This window comes from Chiloscyllium plagiosum, chromosome 8, assembly GCF_004010195.1.
Source record: "Chiloscyllium plagiosum isolate BGI_BamShark_2017 chromosome 8, ASM401019v2, whole genome shotgun sequence".
Classification (NCBI taxonomy): Eukaryota; Metazoa; Chordata; class Chondrichthyes; order Orectolobiformes; family Hemiscylliidae; genus Chiloscyllium; species Chiloscyllium plagiosum.
Window position 1 is genome coordinate 89,701,125 of NC_057717.1, and position 22,812 is coordinate 89,723,936.

Genomic DNA, 22,812 nt, shown 5'->3' on the forward strand with positions numbered 1-22,812 from the left:
TAAGTGTCAAACCAGAGCTTTACGTAAAATCATGCGAGAGACTCCATGGTCAGTGGTAGAGTTTAAATCTACCTTTTCCTCTTTCACATTTTGGACAGACTATAATAATAAGCTCTCCAAAAATAACTCACTGCTTCTGGTCATGAGATGCCACAGCAATAAGTGTGGAAATTTGACTACTGAATGTTGTGCTAAAGTTCCATACAAAGCTCAGCAGCTATCAAATGTGCGGCAATGCACCAAATTCAATAAGCTCTGCCCAATCTGTTTTTAAGCACAGGTAATGTTATGAAATTTTTCTCTGGCATATCAAAAACTAGAAGCCCAAACTTACAATAAGTAATATTGAAATATCCTACAGTTTACATCATACAAGTCATTAACAAACATTTTGCAGAATGTACAGCATAATTGGCAAATTAATTTCCTGCAATTTTCAGTAACCTTGTCCTTGCCTTCCTCTAGTCTTTTTCAGACCGATATCCCAATGCAACCCTCCGACTCACTAATATTGACCAACTTCTCAATCCCAGTTCTAGCATCAATGGCTACTCTTGCCAATTTTTTCCTCCATTATGTTCATCTTTCTAAGCTCTGGAACTTTGTTCTTGAACCTTTCTGTCTATTTCCCTTCCTTTAGGAAGATCATTAAGGTCTACATCTTTGACCAAGTCTCTGGTCAGTGGGCAGCATGGTGGCACTGCTGCCTCACAGCGCCAGAGATCCGGGTTCAATTCCCACCTCAGGCAACTGTCTGTGGAGTTTGCACATTCTCCCTGTGTCTGCGTGTTCCTCCCACAGTCCAAAAATGTGCAGGTTAGGTGAATTGGCCATGCTAAATTGTCCATAGTGTTAGGTGAAGGGGTAAATGTAGGGGAATGGGTCTGGGTGGGTTGCTCTTTGGAGGGTCGGTGTGGACTTGTTGGGCCGAAGGGCCTGTTTCCACATTGTAATCTAATCAGATGATCTGAAACCTTACTTTAATTCCAATTTTCCATGTGATTCATGTATCTCTCAAACACAAAAAAAACCCGATCAACTTTCGCCTTGAATCCCTAAATGATTAAGCATCCACAGTGTCGTGGGATACAAATGCTAAAAACACAACCCTCCAAGTGAGGAGAGTCCTCTTCAGCTCAGTTTGAAATGGTGACTGCATGCCCTTTGTTCTAGACTCTTCATGTATGGGTAAAGGCCTTTCAACATTCACCATGTCAAGCCATCTCAGAATCTTGTGATTCAGTGAGAAAACTCTATATTCTAAACAACCAATTAACTTGCTGCACATAACTGCATAATCACCTTTATGTGTAATACACTACTTCTGGACTTATGCAAATCTCTCCAAATTCAGTATGAAATTCTATTATACTGTGATCATTCTCCCCCATGTGATCCTTTACCATGAGATTAATCCTGTCTTATTACACAAAGCAAATCCAAACTTAGCCTCTTTCCTAGTTGATTCTGTGACATGCTATTTTAGGAAATTGCTTCAAATTCATCCTACAAACTTGCCCTCCAAACTACAAACATGTGCACAAGGAACAACAGCAAACCACTCACTCCTTCAAGACTGTTCTGCCATTCAATAAGATCATGCCTGATCTCCCCAGCCGCTGCACGCCCCCCACCCCCAACCAAAACACACACTTATCTATCCATCCTGGAGTCTCCCTGCCTCCATTCCTGATGAAGGACTTTTGCCCGAAACGTTGATTTTCCTGCTCCTCGGATGCTGCCTGACCTGCTGTGCTTTTCCAGCCCCACTCTGATCTAAACTCTGGTTTCCCGCATCTGCAGTTCTCACCTTTGCCAAGATCATGGCTGATCTTACTTGAACGTCAACTTTGCATTCCTGCATTTCCCAATAATTTTTCATCTCCTTTTTAATCAATTTCTCTCTGCCTTAAAAAAATACTTAAAGATCCGACATCCACTGCCTTTGAGGAAGAGAAATCTAAACACTCACAACCCTCTGAGAAAAATAAGTTTCCACGTCTGTTGGCACAGCTGTGATTTTAAATGATGACCCCTCGTTCTCAATTATCCCACAAGAGGAAGCATCCTTTTATCATCCACCTGGGTCAAGTTCCCTCAGGATCTTATATGTTTAATTAAGTCACTCCTGATTCTTCTAAACTCAGGAGAATATAAGCCTAACCTGTCTAGCCTTTCCTCATAACTGCTCTGTGCTTACAATGCACTAACATCCTTCTCCAAGCATGGTGACCATCACTGTGCACAATATTCCAGATGCAGTATTACCAATGTTCTGTATAAGTGATGCATAACCTCCCCATTCTTGCATTCAGTCCCCCTCATAATACAACATAACATTTTATTAGCTTTCCTGATTACTTGTTGTACCTACATACTAACCTTCTGTGATACATTCACTGGGACATTCATCTCTCTCTGTAACCTCTCACCACTTAAGTAAAACACTTTTTTATTCTTTATGCCAAAATGGACAATTTCCTACTTTCCCACGCTGTGCTCCATTTGCCAGACCTTTGCCAAAGGAATTAACATATTCCTTTGTAAGTTCCTTTTGTCCTCTTCACAATTCTCTTTTCTAATTATCTTGTTCATCTGCAAATTTAGCTACCATACCTTTAATACCTCATCCAAATCATTTAGATAAACTGGAAAGAGTTCAGGCCTCAGTAGCAACCCCAATGTCATAACAATTGTGACACCCTGCCAGCTTGAAAAAGACCACACTGCTTTTTGTTAGCAAGCAAATCTTCAACCCACGCTAATACGTTACCCCACATCTGAACCTGTATTTTTGCAATAACCTGATCAAATGCCTTCTGGAAATCTAAATACAATACATCCACTGGTTTACCAGTAGTTACTCATTCAAAGAAATTCAATAAATTAATTAAACATGGTTTCCCTTTGACAAAACCATTTTCAATCTGCCTGATGACTTTGAGTATATCCAAATGCCCTGTTATGTCTTATAATAACAGCTCCAACCATTTCCCCTATGATAGATATTAAGCTAAATGGCCTTAGTTTCATGCTTTCTGACCCCTTTTTAAATAAACTACTTTTGCCAATTGGGTTTGTCTAGTTTATACGAAGATTCAAGTCCTGCACAATTATTACACTCCTTTTGTCACAAGCTCTTCTAATTTCTTGATCAATGCTCTAACCAACAGTTTGGTTACTATACAGAAGTTCCACCAGTGTATTGTGGTTCCTATTATTTCTTATCTTCATTCACGCTGACTGTTTTTCCTGCTGTTTTGAGCTAAAATCATAGAACATGACAGCGCAGAACAGGACCTTCAGCTCTTGATGTTGTGCTGACCTGTGAAATTAATCTGATGCCCATCTAACCTACAGCACTCCATTATTATCCATATGTAAGTCCAATGCCTATTTAAATGCCCTTAATGTCGGCAAGTCTACTGCTGTTGCAAGCAATGTGTTCCACACCCCTACTACTCTCTGAGTAAAGAGCCTACCCCTCATGTCTGTCCTAAATCTATCATCCCTCAACTTAAAGCTATGTCCCCTCGTGTTAGCCTTCACCATCCGAGGAAAAGGGCTCTGTCACCCTATCTAACCCTCTGATTACCTTATACGTCTGTATTAAGCCACCTCTCAACTTTATTCTCTCCAATGAAAACAGCCTCAGTTCCCTGAACCTTTTCTCAGAAAACCTTCCTTGCATACCAGGCAACATCCCAGTAAATCTCCTCTGAACCCTTTTCAAAACTTCCACATCCTTCCTATAATGTGGTGGCCAGAACTGTATGCAATATTCCAGGTGCAGCCTTACCAGTGTCTTGTACAGCTGAAGCATGACCTTGTGGCTCCGAAACTCAATTCCCCTACCAATAAATGCCAACACACTATATGCCAACTTAACAACCCTATCAACCTGGGTGGCAACCTTCAGGGGTTTATGCACCTGGACATTGAGATCTCTCTGTTCATCTACACTGCCAAGAATCTTACCATGAGCCCAGTACTCTGCTTTCCTGTCACTTCTTCCGAAGTGAACTACCTAACACTTTTCTGCATTAACCATTTGCCACTTCTCAGCCCAGCTCTGCATCTTATCTAAGTCCCACTGTAACCCACAATATCCTTCGGCACTATCCACAACTCTGCCTAGCTTAGTGTCATTTGCAAATTTACTAAGCTATCCTTCTACATCTACAACCATAATCAGATCATTTTTAAAAATGACAAACTGCAGTGGCTCCAAAACAGATCCTTGCAGCTCACTGGTAATTGAGCTCCAGGATGAACATTTCCCATCAACCACCACCCTCTGTCTTCTCTCAGCTAGACAATTTCTGATTTAAATAGCTAAATCACCTTCAATACTGAAACTCCATATTTCATGCAATAGCCTACTGTGTGGCACCTTATCGAATGCTTTACTGATGTCCATATACACCCCATCAACTGCTTTACCTTCATCCACCTGTTTTGTCACCTTCTCAAAGAACTCAATAAGGTTAATATGGCACAACCTACCCTTCAAAAAATTGTGTTGACTATCCCTAATCAAATTATTCCTTTCCAGATGTTTATAAATCCCATCTCTTATAATCTTTTCCAACACCTTACCCACAACCGAAGTTAGGGTCACCGGCCTAAATTTACCAGGGTTGTCCAGACTCCCCTTCTTAAACAAGGGAACAACATTTGCTACCCTCCAGTCTTCTGTACTACTCCTACAGACAATGATGACATAAAGATAAAGCCAAAGGCTCTGCAATCTCCTCTCTGGTTTCCCAAAGAATCAGAGGATAAATCCCATCTGGCCCAGGAGTCTTATCTATTTTCAGGTCTTCCAAAATTGCTAAAACTTCCTCTTTGTCAACCACAACCCCATCTAATCTAGTAGCCTGTATCGCCGTATTCTCACTAACATCACCCTTTTCCAATGTGAATACTGACAAAAAGTATTCAATAAGCACTTCCCCTATGTCCTCAGATTCCATACTCAACTTCCCGCTACTATCTTTGATTGGCCCTAATCTTATCCTCGCCATTCTTTTATTCCTGATATACCTATAGAAGGCCTTCGGGTTTTCCTTGATCCTATCCACCAACAACTTCTCATGTGCCCTTCTGGCTCTTCTTAGTCCTCTCTTTAGATCTTCTCTGGTTAACTTATAACTCTCAAGCCCCCTAACTGAGCCTTCACGCCTCATCCTCACATAAGCCTTCTTCTTCCTCTTGACAAGAGCTTCAACTTCTTTCGTAAACCATGGCTCCCTCTCTCGACAACTATCTCCCTGCCTGATAGGTATATACTTATCAAGGACCCGCAGTAGCTGTTCCCTTCCCTAATAACTCCTTCTAGGGTTTGGTTACAAATTATATTTGATAATACCGGTGAAGCACCTAGAACATGTTACGATGTTAAAAAGACATTGTAGAAATATTGCTGTTGAAAATGGATACCTTTCTGAAAGTGAAACTTGCCAATGTAACAGCATTACCTGCATTTCAAAAGCTAATCTCAGTGATGGTGACCATGAAACTAGCATCAATTGCTCTAAAACCCATGAAAACCCTTCAGGAAAGGTAATCTGCCTTTCTTACCAAGTCAAGGCTACACGACTCACAATGATGCTGACTTTAAAGTAACCTTGTGAATCATAAGGACATGAGTTGGAATAGGCAACAAATTGCCAGTAATGTCTGTACCTTATGAAAAACTGAAGAAAAAAAAAATCTTGGAATCAAGTTTTTGTTCATGCAGTGCTTTTGAACAATTGGAGATGTGTGATAAGGCATTACCATAAGTGCATGCCATTCCTTTCTGCGTTATCACCTCAGGTCCGCTCAGTCGCATAGCTTACAAATCAAGATCTTGATTAAAATTAGGTTAAAAGTTGGATTAAAACTAACATCTTTTTACTTATCACCAAAGTGATGCTTGGTATCTTGCCAGTAAAAGTGTGCGCTGAACTAACCCATCTTGAAGGATATCTTGCAAGGTTTATAGTCAGGTAATTTTCCATTTTATTCTACGGATCAGTTAAAGGGAGAAACATGCGAGTGCTAGAATTAGCTTCTTTTTGAGAGGGGAGCACCAAACGTGGTATCGTCACAATCTCATTCTTTTGCATCATGTTTCAACATGAATTACACAGTTCATTCAGACACAGCAAAAGGATTCACTAAATATGCTTCAACAAAAAGCGCTTCTTCTTGTAACACAATCTGACAGTGAAATGGGGTTGTGTACTTTTCAGAATACATCACAATTACAGCATTCGCTATTGCAAGCTACCTCAGAATCTAGTGTTTCAATGAGAAACTCAGGCAGGTGTCGGGTCAGAGTCTGGATGGTGTAATTGGTCTGGTCAACATGGAGTTGGGTGTGTCTGAGCCCTGTATGGGGTTGGTTGAATATTTACTCAGCAGTTAGGCTAGGTAGTAACGTAGCTTTTCCTGACTTGAATTCTCTGATTTAAATGGAGACTTTAGGAAAGGTCCCAGTGTAGACAGATTACCCAGCAAAATTCTTCAATTTCTTGGGCAATTCCTTTGGAATCTGGCACAGTGGGATTCCACAGGTTCCCCACGCATAACTCCCATCCATGTCAGAATAAAAAAATTCTGGCCAGTGGAAAAACAGGGCCTATTTTGTTTATTTCTGGGTGAAACAAACTGTTCATCTCTGCACTAATTTTCAACTCTCGCTGTGTCCAAAACAAAAACTCAGTATGACTATGTGACTGAACTCTACATGATGCAGATTCTGATGTGCAAGAGATGTGCTAATTATATAATGGCTAAATTTCTGATTTATGCCAACAGCAGAGCTTCTTAGCAAGGACCCTTCTGGGGCCATAGCTATTACCACAGCATTTAGAAATTTCACAAGTGCTGTTTAATGAATTCTATCAGAGCCTGCACTTTGGTGAATGCTGATACCTTGACCAGTATTCACACAGAGCCTGGAAATTAACCTGCACAGCAAGGTGCAGAATTTCTACATCAGAGCAAAAAGATATCTTCCATACTAAGTGAGTATTGAGGATAGATGTGGAGCATAGAGGTGGCATGGGCAATGAGGGGAATACGGTGGTATGTAAAGTGCCCAGGATGTGACGTTTGTGTGGAAAACAGTGCCATTTAATAATATAAATTATGTATTAAAATAATTGCAGCTTGGAATTGCCTGAGCCATGAAAATACAGGCCATGGTTTTGATTTGAGACAAGTGAAGACATGACAGATCCTAATGTCCAAGTAATTTGCACAAACAGCACCCCACTGGGTGTGCTAGCACAACTTACTAACCATGCTGAATAAATCAGGAACAACAGATACAACTGTAAACAGAATTAGGCTTTGAATTAATTTCAAAGAGAGTCTAATACTCATACATCGAAAATATGCTTCAGTCAGGCATACTGCACTCAATGTTAGGCATCTAAAATGTGAGATGGAATGTTAAGATTGAGTCACCCCATCTGACTCTCCTCCTGATCCTTACTCTGTCGGACAACATTACAAAATGAAGAAAAACCTACATAAAGGGATTTTTTGCTAAATACTTTTCCACAATTTCCACTAGAGAATCAGGAGCCTGACTGACCTTATATAGGAGATCTGTAAGAACTCAGATTAACCAGATTGATGCAAAGAAACCAAATAAACAAATGATGTGAGGAAGCCACAAAGATTCTAGAGTATCTGCAAACAATCTCTGGTTGGAATATATGATTATACTTGCAGAAAGTGGATCAATTTCTCAAGGAATATGAACTGTTCTAATTGGGGAGAGATACTTTTGTTGGCAGCTCCTAACATTTCTTGCATTATTACTAATTTTCAAGTACTTTGACAATATCAGCAACAGCAGACTTTGTTGCCACCTGACAGCCACCTCTAATCTTTACATTGGTAAAATGAAAGGCATTTGCTTGGCTCAAAATAAATTGAACAACAGTTTTAATAATCACGTAAAGTGTCTAGGATGAATATTAAATAAAATATGCAAATGGGCCAAGATTAATAATATTGTGAGCAACTGAAAGACTAATTTCAAGTACCAATATTCTAAATACAGACAAACTTGAAACAGCTTGTAGTAATAAATTGGTGCTTTGAAGTTTAATCTCAGGAATTCATGATGGTGTGACAACATGTGCCTTTTGAGTATTTTATAGCCAATTGGTACTTGGGCTATGCTCAAGGCACATGTTATTTTCATCGCTCTCCACTAAGGAATTAAACTAAGAGATTCATATTCAATGTTAGAAGGAATCTTCCACTTTTTCACAAATTACTAATCATCAAATATCTACTGTGTGAAGTTTTGGAAAACTGAACTCGCACGGTCTCATGTGGCTTCAAATATTTTGCATAAATCTGATTTTTTTAAAAATAGCTTGATGAAACTGTGTCTCTGGGAAACCAGTAAGAGGATCCCATTCTTCTCTGGTAAAGTTGTCATGCATTCAGTAGTACATAGCATCATTATGATACTGAAGGAATCCATTTGGCCTCTTGAGACCGATCCAGCTCTACTCAGTTCCACTTCCCTACTCTATCCCTATAGATTTGCAAGTTTATTTCCTTTAAGTGCTTATTCAATTTCCTTCTGAAATCACTCACCTTCTCTGCTTTCAACTCCTCAAAGGCAGTGATTCCCAGTCATTACAACTAGCATGTAAAAATTCTTCCTCACATTCCCCTTAAACCTCTTGCCCAAAACCATAATGGTCCTTTTAGCTAAAGAGAATGGTTTTTCTTTATCTACCTTATCTAAACCTATCATAACCTTGTATACCTTAATCAGATTTCCCCTTCAACACCTTTTGATCCATACAGATCAGCACCAACTTTACCAACTTATCTATAGCTAAATTCTCTCATCTTTAGAATTATTCTTGGAAATCTCCTCTACACCTTCTCTTTCATATCCTTTCTAAATTGTAGTAGCCAGAACTCCACACAATATTCCCATTGTGAATAATTCATGTAATTAATTTAATGTAATTTCCCTGCTTCTGTATTGAACACCTTACCTTAGATTCCCTACAGTGTGGAAAGAGGCCCTTTGGCCCAACCAGTCCACACCGATCCTCCGAAGAGTAACCCACCCAGACCCATTTCCCTTCTGATTAATGCACCTAACACTACGGGCAATTTAGCATGGCCAATTCACCTGACCTGCACATCTTTGGACTATGGGAGGAAACCGGAGCAAACCCACGCAGACACAGGGAGAATGTGCAAACTGCACACAAACAGTCACCTGAGGCTGGAATCTAACCTGGGACCCTGGTGCTGTGAGGCAGCAGTGCTAACCACTGAGCCACTGTGTGCCCCACCTTTATCTATGATTTCCATAAAATCATGCCCTTTGGGACCTATCTCATTCTCGTGAACCCCAAGTTGGCTCCTCCTTTGCAGACTCTTTTGGGTGAAGTTTTCATTCTATCTTCCTATCCCACCTGCTAAAATACATTAATTTGCACTTCTCAGTAGTAAATTACATTTGCTGCTGCTCTGCCCTTTCTACTCGCCTTTTTTTTGTTTATTCATTCAGAGGATTGGGGCTTTGCTGGCTGCACCAGCATTTATGGCTCATCCGTTAGCTGCCCTTTAGAAGGTGAACAGATGAACTGTCTGTTTGAACTGTTGTAATTGATTCTTGGTATGGAGGTGCTGGTGTTGGACTGGGGTGGACAATGTTAAAAATCACACAACACTAGGTTATAGTCCAATAGGTTTATTTGGAAGTACTAGCTTTCAGAGTGCTGATCCCAGCCACCTGATGAAGGAGCAGTGCTCCAAAATCTAGTATTTCCAAATAAACCTGTTGGACTATAGCCTAGTGTTGTATAATTAATTTAGTGTAAGTACACCCACAGTGCTATTCCTAGGTTGATGCTGGGTGGTCTGTCCAGTTCCATTCCTTTGAGACTTTCCACTCATTTGATACAACTGCTTCCTATGGCAGTTAAGACTGGTATACCATTACACCATTGTCTCCCTTCTCCTGTTAATGTCAACTAGTAGTATCATCACTGTTTTCCACACCTTGTAGCTTGGTATCATTGACAAATTTTGAAATTTTACTCTGCACTCCAGACTCCCACATACACAGGGTCTTACGTCACGCTTGCCAGCACCTCGAACCAGATCTTTGGCTATCCTACTGCCAGCTGTCTCCAGTTACCTCACAATACAAAAAGTCCTTTGAGTATGTGACCAGTTTCCATCCTGCAGAGTTACACAAACCAACAAATGCCACCTCAGTTTGATTAGTGCCAACAAACTTGGGAATTCTGTCTTGGAGGAGAGAACTGCTACATGCATGATTTAGTCTTACAGACATTGGTACTTCATAAGCCCGTTATTTGGAGCAGTCATAGTTCTCAAAGTAAAACTTAGCATACTTAGCCTTCCAAGTGACTCACCCTCAACACAACAAGTGCAGCATGTGATAATCACTTTTGACAGGAGTCTTTCTCTGGTAGGACTAGGACTGAGAAATGGCTCACATTCTGCAACCACAAACAATAATGAGCAATACACAGCAAAGATGGAAATGTTTAAGTCCCCTTCCTTGGCATGTTGTCCATGTTTCACAGCCATACAGCAATCTGCTGAGAACACCATCCTTATAAGCTATAATCTTGGTCCTAATGTTCAACTCAATCACAGAATCACACAGCATGGAAACAGATCCTTTGGTCAACTTGTCGGTGCTGACCAGATATCCTAAACTGATCATATTCCTATTTGCCAACATTTGGCCAATATCCCTCTAAACCCTTCTTATTCATGTATCCATCTAGCTGCCTTTTAAATGTTGTAATCAGACCAGCCTCAGCAGCTCATTCCATACACGCAACACCCTCTGCATGAAAAAGTTGCCCCTCAGGTTCCCTTTAAGTCTTTTCCCTCTTGCCTTAAATGTATGCCCTCTAGTTTTAGACTAGCCTACCCTGAGAAAAAAGACCTTAGTTATTCACCCTATCCATGTCCTTCATGATTTTATAAACCTCTATTAGGTCATCTCTCAGTCTCTGACACTCCAGGGAAAAAAGCCCCAGTCTATTCAGCCTCTCCCTATAGCTCAAGCCCTCCAATCCCACTAATATCCTTGTAACTCTTTTCTGGATCTTTTCAAGTTTAACAACATCCTTCCTATTGTGGGGAGACTGAAATTGAAAGCAACATTCCAAACGTGGCCTTACCAATGTCCTGTACAGGCACAACATGACATCCCAACTCCTTGACTCAATGCACTGACCAATGAAGGCAAGCATACCAAACGCCTTCTTTATCACCCTGTCGATAAAGCATACCAAACGCTACTTTGAAGGAACCCCTTGTGCTCTTTGAATCAACCAAAGCGGGTAGTTGATTTTCTTACGATAGATTAAGTAAGGAAAGACAGCATTCATTGCTGGAGGGGTTAATGGAAAAGCACCATTAATTGTCACTAAGAGTATGGAGAGAGTTCAGAAATGCTTTGCACTGACGATATGCAATCATCGAGTGCTCTGTCAAACAAAACGTTTTAAGCAAAGACTCAGTGCATTTGGGTAAGAGTAATTCAGTCATAATCTACATGCAAAATATACAGGCCATGGTTAGGAAGCAAAGCAGTAGGTTTCATTTTGCTTAGATCTAGCACTGACATATGTTGCCTCCTCCTGAACTTAAATATCTATGGCTTTTTGTATGAAAGGTGTCGCAGCCCTGGCAGAAGTTATTTCAACACCATGTGCAAACATTTTGAAGCTCTAACAAGAGACCAAGCTGCTTTAGTCACAGAAGTTGTGCGCGTAGAATGAAAGAATATCAACCCTGGAAAGGGTCTAGTTTCATTGCCATTTCTGGCGCTCTTAAAGTGTCTTATATACAATCTAACTTCTGATATGTAAATCAATTGCAAGAAATATGCAAGTAAATTCAACTATGTAGATTTAATCCGCACTCATTGACCTAAATAAATATTATGCTCTATAGTGGCAGACCATTCGTTTTTGCTCACTGCTAACCCTATTTTGCTCTTTGGTAACAGTGAATGAATCAAAATGTTTACAACCTTAGTGTAATATTTTATCCAACATGAACTATCAACCATCTACTAACTTCATCACGAATATCAGTTGCATAAAAATTGTTTAATTGCACATAGGTGGTGGCCTTGACAGATAATTTACTTGAATTCCTACAAACAAACAGGAGACTGAATGGTTGAGGAAGTATATGCTTATAAGTGCAACTGTAAATAAATATAATTGTCCGCCAAGATAGGCTCCAGTTTTATCCTTCACAAATGGCTTTCTGTATAAAAACAACTAAAACTATTAAGTTTTGACTTTATAATATTGCATGATTGTACCCCTGCCTTAGCTCATCTACGCTGAAATAATCACTTAAAGTTTTTACTAAACTAATGTAAGAGAGTTTTTGGTTTCAAGATCCATGCATTTCAAGTGATATTTGTACAGAAAAGATTGTTGGAAGTAGCCCTTTCCACATGGAAACAAGTGAATGGGAATTACCACAAAGTGTACCAATATTTAAGGCCCTAATGGGGACAGCTCCAGTCTAATTTGGCTCAGAGTTATCGTGTCCGATAATCGAGGCTGGAACAGTTCAGCAATCCTACATGAGCGGCACGGTGGCACATTGGTTCGCACTGCTGCCTCACAGCTCCAGAGACCCGGGTTCAATTCCCGCCTCAGGCGACTCTCTGTGTGGAGTTTACACGTTCTCCCCGTGTCTGCGTGGGTTTCCTCCGGGTGCTCCTGTTTCCTCCCACAATCCAAAGACGTGCAGGTTAGGTGAATTGGCTATGTTAAATTGCCGGTAGCGTTAGGTGAAAGGGTAAATGTAGGGGAATGGGTCTGGGTGGGTTGCGTTTCAGCAGGTCGGTGTGGATTTGTTGGGCTGAAGGGTCTGTTTCCACACTAAGTAATCTAATCTACCTGTCACAGCTTTTGTGATCCTCCTGTAAGGTACAAGAGTAATTTTGATTTCCCAGCACTGTCCAGGCTTGGGGTTACTTGTCTAATCCTGAATGATGGCTCTCATCTCTGTTGAAGCCAAATGGCAGAATAAAGGGAGAAAACATCAGAATTATTTTTCACTCTGATAGGAATGAATATCCCAGAGTCTGCTTATGCATAAGGTGACAATTTGGTGCAATTAATACACAGCATTAGCATGTTGTGGATCTTCAATAGACAATAAATTGAAAAATAATAATGTAAGTACAACAGCTTCAACTCGTGTATTCTATTTGGCAGTGGTCTGTGCAAATGACATACCACCAGCGATGCAACCTTGAATACAGTTCTGATTATGTTTGGTCAGCGACTTTCATCAGGATGGCTTGCACGACTGAATCACTAATCTGCCATTGCTTTTGAGGTACTCATCACTAACCTACCGAGAATGATAATAATTAGAGGCTCTCAACTTGTGAATGGAATATAAATTTTTGTCTTTTTTGATTTTGACCCAGTATCAGCGAAGCAAAAATCATACGGTTCCTTAGTCATGATGGTATGTAGCTTGAATGGGAACTTGCATGTAGTGGAGTTTCCATGTATCTGCTCCCCATATTCTTCTCGGCAGCAGAGGTTGTACATTTAGAGTGTGTTAAAGACACCTTTGAGATTGGTTACAATCTATGTGGTTTACACTGCAGATATAGTGAGTGGCAATGGAAACAGTGAATACTTAAGGTGGGGGAAATAGGGTGTCAATCAAGTGGGTATTTGCCATTTGGTGTTGAGTTTCTTGATTGTTGCTGGAGCTGCACTCACCCAGACCAGTGGGGAGTATTCGATCACACTCCTGATTGATACTTTGTAGTTGGTGGACAAGCTTTGGGTAGTCAGGAGGTGAGTCACCAACTACAGCCTCTGACCTATTCTTGTAGCACAATATTTATATGACTGCTTCAGTTAACTTTCTATCAATTGTGGACCCAGAATAGTGATGGTGGTGAATTCAGTTAGGACATTGAAGGTTAAGGGGTTGGACTATCTTGCTGGAGATGGTCACTGCCTGACACTTGTGTGGAACTGAACATTTTGGAACTTGATATACAAACCTGAGACTACGGCTTTATGTTTCAGTAAGAATAAAATTGTGAAAATGCAAAACAGCAACTGAATTATTAATTACAGTAGGAATATCAGGGAAATGAAATATGTGTTTGGAGCTGCATTCCAGCAGAACATCAACAACTTGTGTTATTGTGCAAGCCTTGGAAATTTGGAGATTAAGTTTTAGAACATGCTTCTTCAGCAGCGAAAAGGCAAACTTTTTGGTGCACTGAATTTTAGCTTCTCAGTGACTGGTTGAGATCACATTTGAATGATATTGCATAAGGTTTTAAAATAATAATTGCTTACAGCTTTTCACTCCCCGAAAACTGTGAAATCACTTTGGCCTCTGGTGCTGTTTATCTCTTGCACAAAATATCACAAGATGCAGCAGGCTGGGTCAGTGAACAGGCTATGATGTAACTATAAAGTGCCTATAACAAATAACTTCTTGTACATATTGAGTGGTTTTAATGTAGCGAAAACCCCAATGTTTACAGGTCTAAATCAAATCCTGCTCCAGTAATGACTCAATGTAATCGTTTACCATTTCTACAATCCTGGGAGAAAGGGAGAATTGCAGCTGCTGGAGATCAGAGTCGAGAGTGCGGTGCTGGAAAAGCACAGCAGGTCAGACAGCATCTGAGGAGCAGGGAAATCAATGTTTCTGGCATAAGCCCTTCATCAGGAAAGGTGATGAAGGGCTTATGGCCAAAACACCAATTTCCCTGCTCCTTGAATGCTGCCTGACTTGCTGTGCCTTTCCAGCACCACAATTTCCACAATCCTGAATACTCTGCTATTTCTGCCTTCCTTAAATTCTGGTCTTGTGCATGTGTGCAATTTTAATTGCTCCACCACTGGATTTTGGGCTTCAATTGCCTAGGCGCAACCTTTGTACTGTCCCAAATTGTCTCCGTTTCTCTCTCTTCCTTTAACATGCTTCTTAAAAGACCTCACCCAATGTGGCCTCCTCTATATTGGGGAGACAGGCCGCCTACTTGCGGAACGTTTCAGAGAACACCTCTGGGACACCCGCACCAACCAACCCAACCCGTGGCTGAACACTTTAACACCCCCTCCCACTCCGCCAAGGACATGCAGGTCCTTGGCCTCCTCCATCGCCAGACAAGTCCCTCCTCCCTACCTTTTATCTTAGCCTGCTTGGCACACCCTCCTCATTCCTGAAGAAGGGCTTATGCCCGAAACGTCGATTCACCTGGTCCTTTGATGCTGCCTGACCGGCTGCGCTTTTCCAGCAACACATTTTTCAGCTCTGATCTCCAGCATCTGCAGTCCTCACTTTCTCTTAAAAGACCTCTCTCAATACCTTTGATGGCCTAGCCTAACAATGTCCTATTTGAATGCTAGATGTATATAATGACATCCTTGTACAGTACCCTGCAACATTTCATTATGTTAACAGCACTTAAATAGATGCAATAATTGGTATTTCAGAAAAGAAGAGGGGGTAAAAATAGGACAAATCAGTATCGCAGCCAAACTCCTGACCTGCTGCACACAATATTCCCAGTGAGAAGTGACACACTTCCTGATATCACTTTACATAGGAGTCTTACATTCATTGATACTTCAAACACCCTTGTTATTCCGAGCAGTCACACTTCTCAAAGTAAAGGTTAGCAGACTTAACTTTCTACATGACACACCCATAACACAGCAGCCATACATGTGATAATTGCTCTTGACCAGGCATGAGAAATGGCTGCCAGTGTGCAAGCCCAAACAAGTTTCTTTACCTCCCACTAAACCCCTCCCTCCCAAACACTCTGTCTGCTCCAATGTGCTGAAAACATCACCAATCTTAAGCTCATATGCTTTATGATAAACAGAAGGAAATTATGCAACAACTTCTTAAATTGTAGGCTAACTGATTATCCAGGGATACTACTCTGCCATAGTGAACCCTGAAGCAAAGCCTTTGTATTCTGTACTATTGAAATGGAGCCTAGGTACAGGTTGGTTCACATTCAGTTACTGACAATCTCCAAATGGAGCATCCATTCATGTACCTGGATCTTGTCTATGCTGAGAGATACTGACTAGCAGTTTAATTAAATTCTGTTGATAGCTAGCAAATACGTATGGTACTTTAAGGGTTTCATTCTTGCTCTCTTTCATATACGACATCATAGTACAGGTGCTGGTCTTCACCACACAGTGGTGCCTGGACGTTAAAGTCAGCCAATATTTTGCATGGGTAGCTCACAGTACTCGTATGCAAAATTTTTTCTAGTAATCTGGGAGTGAGATATTAATCTTCCTATCAACTGAAATAGAGACTGACAGAGTTTTTGTTTTTTTTTTAAAATTCTACCACCCACTAGCTGCCAAACTAAGTTTCACAGCAGTCCTTGAACTGAGTGATTAGAGCTTCTGTAGAGAAAGGACCGCTGCCTTGTTTTACATAAGGGTTTTACATTGATTGTCAGTCTTAAGTTGAAGTTTCCACATCTGATAATGTGGTGTGTATGCTGGCACTAGTCATACTGCTGCTTATTCAACGATACTTGAAAGCCTGCTCTGCAATAGGTCTGGCTAACGTTTACACAGTCAGGGGTCGCATGCATTGAAACCAACTCACCCGATCTCTTCACAATTCCTACCCTCATCCTTAAAAGGCTCAAACTTCAGCTACCCACTTTAGAGGAGCCATTGATTTACTGACTCCAGACCACAACTTGGCAAATTGGATTCAAAATTGGATAAGTGGTAGGAGAGAGAGGGTGGTATTAGAAAGATGTTTGCATGAAGAGGTTGGTGTCCATGGCATACCACAGAGATCAGTGCTAGGTTCCTTATCATTCCTAATTTAAAATATATAGATAAAAATTTCTTTTTTTTAGGGGGGGGATGACACAAAAATTAGCCTTGTGGCTAATAGTGTGGAAGGTCTTAGATCACAGAAAGATATAGGTAGGTTGATCAGGTGGGCAGATCAATGACAGATAGAATTTAACACTGAAAGGGTGAGGTGATATATTTTGGAAGAAGTAACATGACAAAGGAGCAATGCCAGGAGCATGGACTTCTGGAGGCAGCAGGCCCAGTGCTTGGATTCTCAGCAGTGGCAGAGCCTGGAGTGGGGACTCCCAATAATGGTAGGCCTGGAATTTGGGCTTTTGGCAATGGCAGTGCCTGTAATGGAGACCCTGTCAATGGTATGTCCACAGCCTGGACTCTTGACGGTGTTGGGAAGGTGGCGGTAGCAGCACAGCCAGGGTTTCCAGGGGCATCAGCGCCATTGTTGTTCCCAGAATAGGACTCCTTGTGGACCGGAATACCTTGCAGAAGCTGTGGAGCTGTGCTTGTGAGTCCAACTTGAACAGAAGATGAATCTTATTTAAGTAATTTTTTAATCCTTATTGTAACTCAAAATGATGCTGATTGTGGGAACAAAACACTTTTCACTATATCTTCAAGATGTATGTGACAATAAATGAATTATTCAGTCATTCAAAGAATGGCAGGTCACTAGTAAGCTCAGGAGAACAGAGGAATCTTGTCCACAGATCCCTGATGATAGGACAGATTATAGTGTGGTTAAGGCTACATACTGGACATTTGCCTTTATCAGTTGTGATGTAGATTTAAAGAACAGAGAGGTTATGTTGGACCAGTACAAAACTTTGGCTAGGCTGGAGTACTGTATGCAATTCTAGTTATTTTATATGATTTGATTTGCTTTATTATTGTCAACATGTACCTAGGTACAGAGAAAAGTCTTCTTTTGCATTCAATATAGACAGATCATTCCATACAAAGATTGAACACAGTGAGGAATGCAAAGTTATGGTTGCAAAGAAGGCACATGAAAAACAAGATCAACTATAGATTTGAAATTTGAGAAATCCATTTAGATGTCTAATAACAGTGGGAAAGAAGCTGTGGGGACGCCTTTGCATCTTCTGCCTGACGGAAGAGGTTGGAAGAGATTATAACTGGGATGGGAGGGGCCTTTGATGATATTGGCTGCCTTTCTGAGGCAGCAAGAAGTGTAGATGGATTCAATGGATGGAAGGTTGTCTTGCGTGATGGACTGGGCTGTGTTCATGACTGTCTTTAGTTTCTTACGGTCCTTAGCACAGCAAGTGCCATACCAAGCTGTGATGCTTTCTATGGTATATCTGTAGATGTTAATGAGAGCCCTTATGGTCATGCGAAATTTCCTTCGCTTCCTGAGGAAGTGACATTGTTGCGCCTTCTTGAACACTGCATCAACATGGGTGGTTCAGGAGAGACTGTTGGCGATTGTCACTCTTGAATCACAGTGTGGAAGTAACTAGAAACTTGATGCTTTCAACAACCTCTACCTCAGCTCCATGGATGTAGATACCATCCTGTTTCCTTCCTGAAGATGATGATCAGCTTTTTCGTCTTGCTGACGTTGAGGAAGAGATTGTTATCTTTACACCATGCCATCAAGCACTCAATCTCTTTCCTGTATTCTGCCTTGTCATTGTCTGATATCCGGCCTACAATGGTGGTTTAGTCGTCAATTTTGAAATTCTCCATGTACACAGAGAGTCTGTAATATGTGGATGTAGCAGATAGAACAATAATGATACTGGCAACAACTGGAAATAGGGTATCTATCTGAGTAAAACCTCAAATGTGGTTGTAAAGTAAATAACACGTGGAAAGGTTCAGAGACATTTATTTTCCTTTTAAAAAGAAAATGCATAAATTAGAGGCGAAGGGCAGGAGGTTTCGAAGGGATCTGAAGAAAACTATTTTCAGCCAGAGGGAAGTGGGAACCTTCAAGCATTGCCTGGGAGGGTGGTGGAGGCAGGAAACCTTGCATTCTTTAAAAAAGTACATGGACGCGCATTTGAAATGTCATAACATATAAGGCTATGTGCTAAGTGCTGGAAAGTGGGATTAGTGCAGATAGGTTGGAGTAGACTCTACGACCCTGTGTTGGTGAGCTGTCTGTCAGCACCTCACGAGTAACTGCAGCTCATGGAAGACACTCAAATGAGGCCCGAGCACACATGCTGTTTGTCCTCTTGTTTTGCCAAAGGCTGGATTGTGCAATCATTCATTTTATTTTCTCTAATGGTGTTACGCCAGTCAAGTAAAGTGAGCCCATGATCTTCCATCGGACAGGCTGAGGCGTCACAAGCATGTTTCTGCTGCTCAGTAAAGTGCGAAGAGTCAGGGGGATTCGAGGAGATGGCTGAAGGCGTAAGTGGAAAGATAGGTTTACAAAAGGCATACTTAAAAGTGGGAAAGATGTGGAGGTATTGAGGAGGAAGTTGCAGAAATGGGGGCTTTGAAAACTTTGATGGTTCAGGATAGGGAGGTTGGTTTGAAGACTCAGTGTTGGATGAAGTGTTGCAAGTTATGGGGGGAGTTTGGAGTGGGGAAATAAAGCTAGGTGGTGGTGGGGGTGCTTATCTGAACTGGAGGCATAGTATTTTAATATTCTGTACAGAAAGGATCAAATGTGGATCAGGAAGGGGTGCTGGGCGTGGGGGAAATACTGCAACTGCAGTTTGTGGATATCCAGGAGCAGATGGTTGAAGGAAGGAAGAAATCAGTGAGGATCGCAACAGAACATTTGAAATGCAGGTGATGTAGGATAAAGCTTCGGTATCAAGGGGCGGAATTTGTGGTGGGAGCTTGGGCTACAGGCTTCGGTCTTTCTGATTTACTCAGCTGAAAGAAGTTGTGACTCATTCTCAAAGACTTGATTATAGAACTCCCAGAAATCTGTGGGTGGATAACCATCTGGGTGGATATAAAGAAGCTATTTCTCTAGCGACTCACGCCAGAATAAGAGGTATAATTTCAACATTGAAGTTTGGCTATACACCACTGAAAGATGGGAGCACCTTTACAATAAAGAGCAAGTTCGCATCTACCCCATACTCCCCTCTTACCACTGCCAGCCTGGGATTTTGTCTTGAAAACGGGAATTGACCCAAGACTGGAGGATTGCCAAGGGTTATGGTGTGAGGGGACAGTTCAGCCATGATCAAACTGAATAGTTGAATAGATTTGAGGGGCTGAATGTCCCCACCCTTATGACAATGTGCTCAGCTTTTCCTTTAGCGACAGAGCCCTATATGATTCTAAAGACGAGACTGCGTCAATTCCCAAGATCTGGAAGCTACAAAGTTCAATTTAGCAACAGATTCCCAATATTTCGACTGGAGGCAAATCTATACAGGTGCCCCTACTGGAGACATGTTGGTTACTGCATTCTGAGGTTGCCCTTTGGCAGGCCCTATTAAATCTGGAGCTGAGTTTCTCTTCCTATCAGGTGTATCTAATACCCTTAGCAAGGTTGGATGTAGTATTGCAGGCTGATATTTAAGACAGCTAAGGGCTGACACAGTCAGGAAGTTGGTTATGGAGAAATATCTGTAGCACCATACCAAGTAAGGTCCATGAAAGGGTGCATAGGAAAATGGTTCCAAGGTTGGTGTGATTTTAGTTAGCTTTAAGATGCCGGAGTTCTTCTCTTTGGAGTAAGGGAGGTCTTTGAGAGATTTGATAGAATCAAATTTGGATAACGACTTAGATAAAGCTGGTTTAGATAAAGAAAGGCTGTTCCAAATTGCTAATGCTACAAGGACCTTGGGACACAGATTTATGGTTTTGAGCAATAGATGAAAGGGGGACAGTGGGAAAGAACCTGCTCATGCAGTGATCTTAAGCTTGCTGTCTATATATATAATGTTACGACTCAGAGGGTCAAACCCCTTTGCTATTTCAAACTAACATCCCAGAAAAGCTCGCCCCGCCTTGTAATCTACTAAAAGACTGAGTGAGTGAAAGATTTCCACTGTTTAAAGAAAAAAATAACAATTTAGTTTTCTAACTCTAACAGTGAACACAAAATAAAAACTATTAACAAATTGAAGCTCCCTTTTTCTTAACTAATCACTATCTGACCCCAACTCTATAAAATGCTGCACCAATAACACAATTATGAAACACTAAATCAACTTAATCTCTCAAAGTCTCTCACGCTGCCTTCCTTCCAGTCTTCTGAATCTATTTCTTTCTTCCGTCCATCTGATTATGCTGTCTTCTCCCTGGGTCAACTTTTTACTTTTTACTGTTTTTATTGAAAAAGGTACCTTTGATAGACAGTGCCTTCTGAGAGATTTTGTTTTGACAGCCACTTTCAGATGACGTGCTCTAAGGTTCGATGGGCAGTAAGCTCTCAACAATTTCAAAACACCCTTCCTTTTCATATCCCAAGACTCATACCCCCTCACTGGTCCGATGAGGTTAATACAATCAAAATTCAAATTGAATTTTTTTTTGGTATACTGGGCATAACTTAAATTAATTGGTTAAATTCAAATCTGGTGCCTTAACATCAAAATACAACCCCAGGCTAATTGTTCCATATCATCAATTCTCAGTACTCTCTGCACCTGTCAACCACTTGCTGTCAAAAATCGCTCAGCTCAGAAAAGCACTTTCTATCTTAAAGGGTCATACATTCTTTTTGACTTCATAACAATAAGGGAGACATAAATGAGTTCAAAGGGGAAGTTAGATGGGCGCTCAAGGGAAGTATACTTTAGGGCCACAGAGATATAGCGGGAAAACTGGACTAATTGGATTGCTCCACACGGATCTGTAATGGACTCATTAGTGGAATGATGGTCTAGTGGAATTATTGCGAGATTATTAATCCAGAAGCTCAGCTGATGTTCTGGGGACCTAGGTTCAAACCCATCTGGTTCACTCATGTCCTTCAGAGAAGGAAATCTGCCGTCACCACCTAGTCTCGCCTACATCTGACTCCAGAGTCACAACTATGTTGTTGACTCTCAACTGTCCTCTGCAATGTCCCAGCAAACAGTTACATCAATTGCTAGGAAGAATCAACTAAGAAATGAAACTGGACTGACTACCTGACATCGAGCTAGACACCTGATATGACAGCAAAACCAGTTCTTTTGACCCTGCAAAGTCCTCCTTATTAACATTTAGGAGCTAATGTCAAAATTGGGAAAACTATCTCACAGACAAAGAAACAGTTGACATTGCTTGTAAGGTATGACTCAGTGAGTATGGCTATGTCACCATGATCACCATCCCTGGATATGTTCCATCCCATTACAGGACAGGTCCCAGCAGAGGTGGAGCCACAGTGTTGTACACAGTTGGGAGGGAGTTGCCTGGGAAACCTCAACGATGACCCCAGTCTCATGGCTCAGGGCAAACAAAGGCAAGGAAACACTTGATTACCACGTACCATCCTCCGTCAGCTGATAAATTGGTATTCTTCCATGTTGAAGAACATGTGGAAGCAGCACTAAGGGTGACAAGGATGCAACATGTACTCAGGGTGGGGGAATTTCACTGTCCTCCACAAGAGAGGGTTGACAGTAGTACTACTATTGATCAAGCTGGTTAGGTACAAAAGAGCAGAGCTGCTAGACTAGGTGTGCAGCAGGAGATTCGGGGAACAAGAAGAGGGAGAGCCATACTTGACCTCATTCTTACGAATCTGCCTGCTAGAAATGCATCTATTCATATTAATATTGGTAAGAATGACCGCTGCACAGTCATTATGGAGATGGAGTCCTGCCTTCATATTGAGAATAATCTCTATCTTGTTTGCGTGGCACTAATCACCATGCCAAATGGAGCAGACTTTGAACAGATCTAGCAACTCAAGACTGGGCATCAATGAGGTGCTGTGGGCCATCAACAGCAGAAGAATTATACTCCAACACAC

General features: G+C 41.2%; 1 protein-coding gene across 6 annotated transcripts in view; it reads right to left on the minus strand.

The window, feature by feature from the left end:
- LOC122552173 (cAMP-dependent protein kinase catalytic subunit alpha-like) overlaps positions 1 to 22,812 on the minus strand; it is a 213,375-nt gene that overhangs the window by 75,061 nt on the left and 115,502 nt on the right. The window contains exons 1-2 of one of the 6 annotated variants that reach the window (XM_043694718.1): positions 10,033 to 10,037; positions 4,050 to 4,057 (exon numbers count right to left, since the gene is read on the minus strand). The exons of the other annotated variants lie outside the window; for them this stretch is intronic. The gene's annotated coding sequence lies outside the window, so the exon portion shown is untranslated. Of the gene's footprint in view, positions 1 to 4,049; positions 4,058 to 10,032; positions 10,038 to 22,812 lie in introns of those variants that run through there. 6 annotated transcript variants of the gene reach the window in all.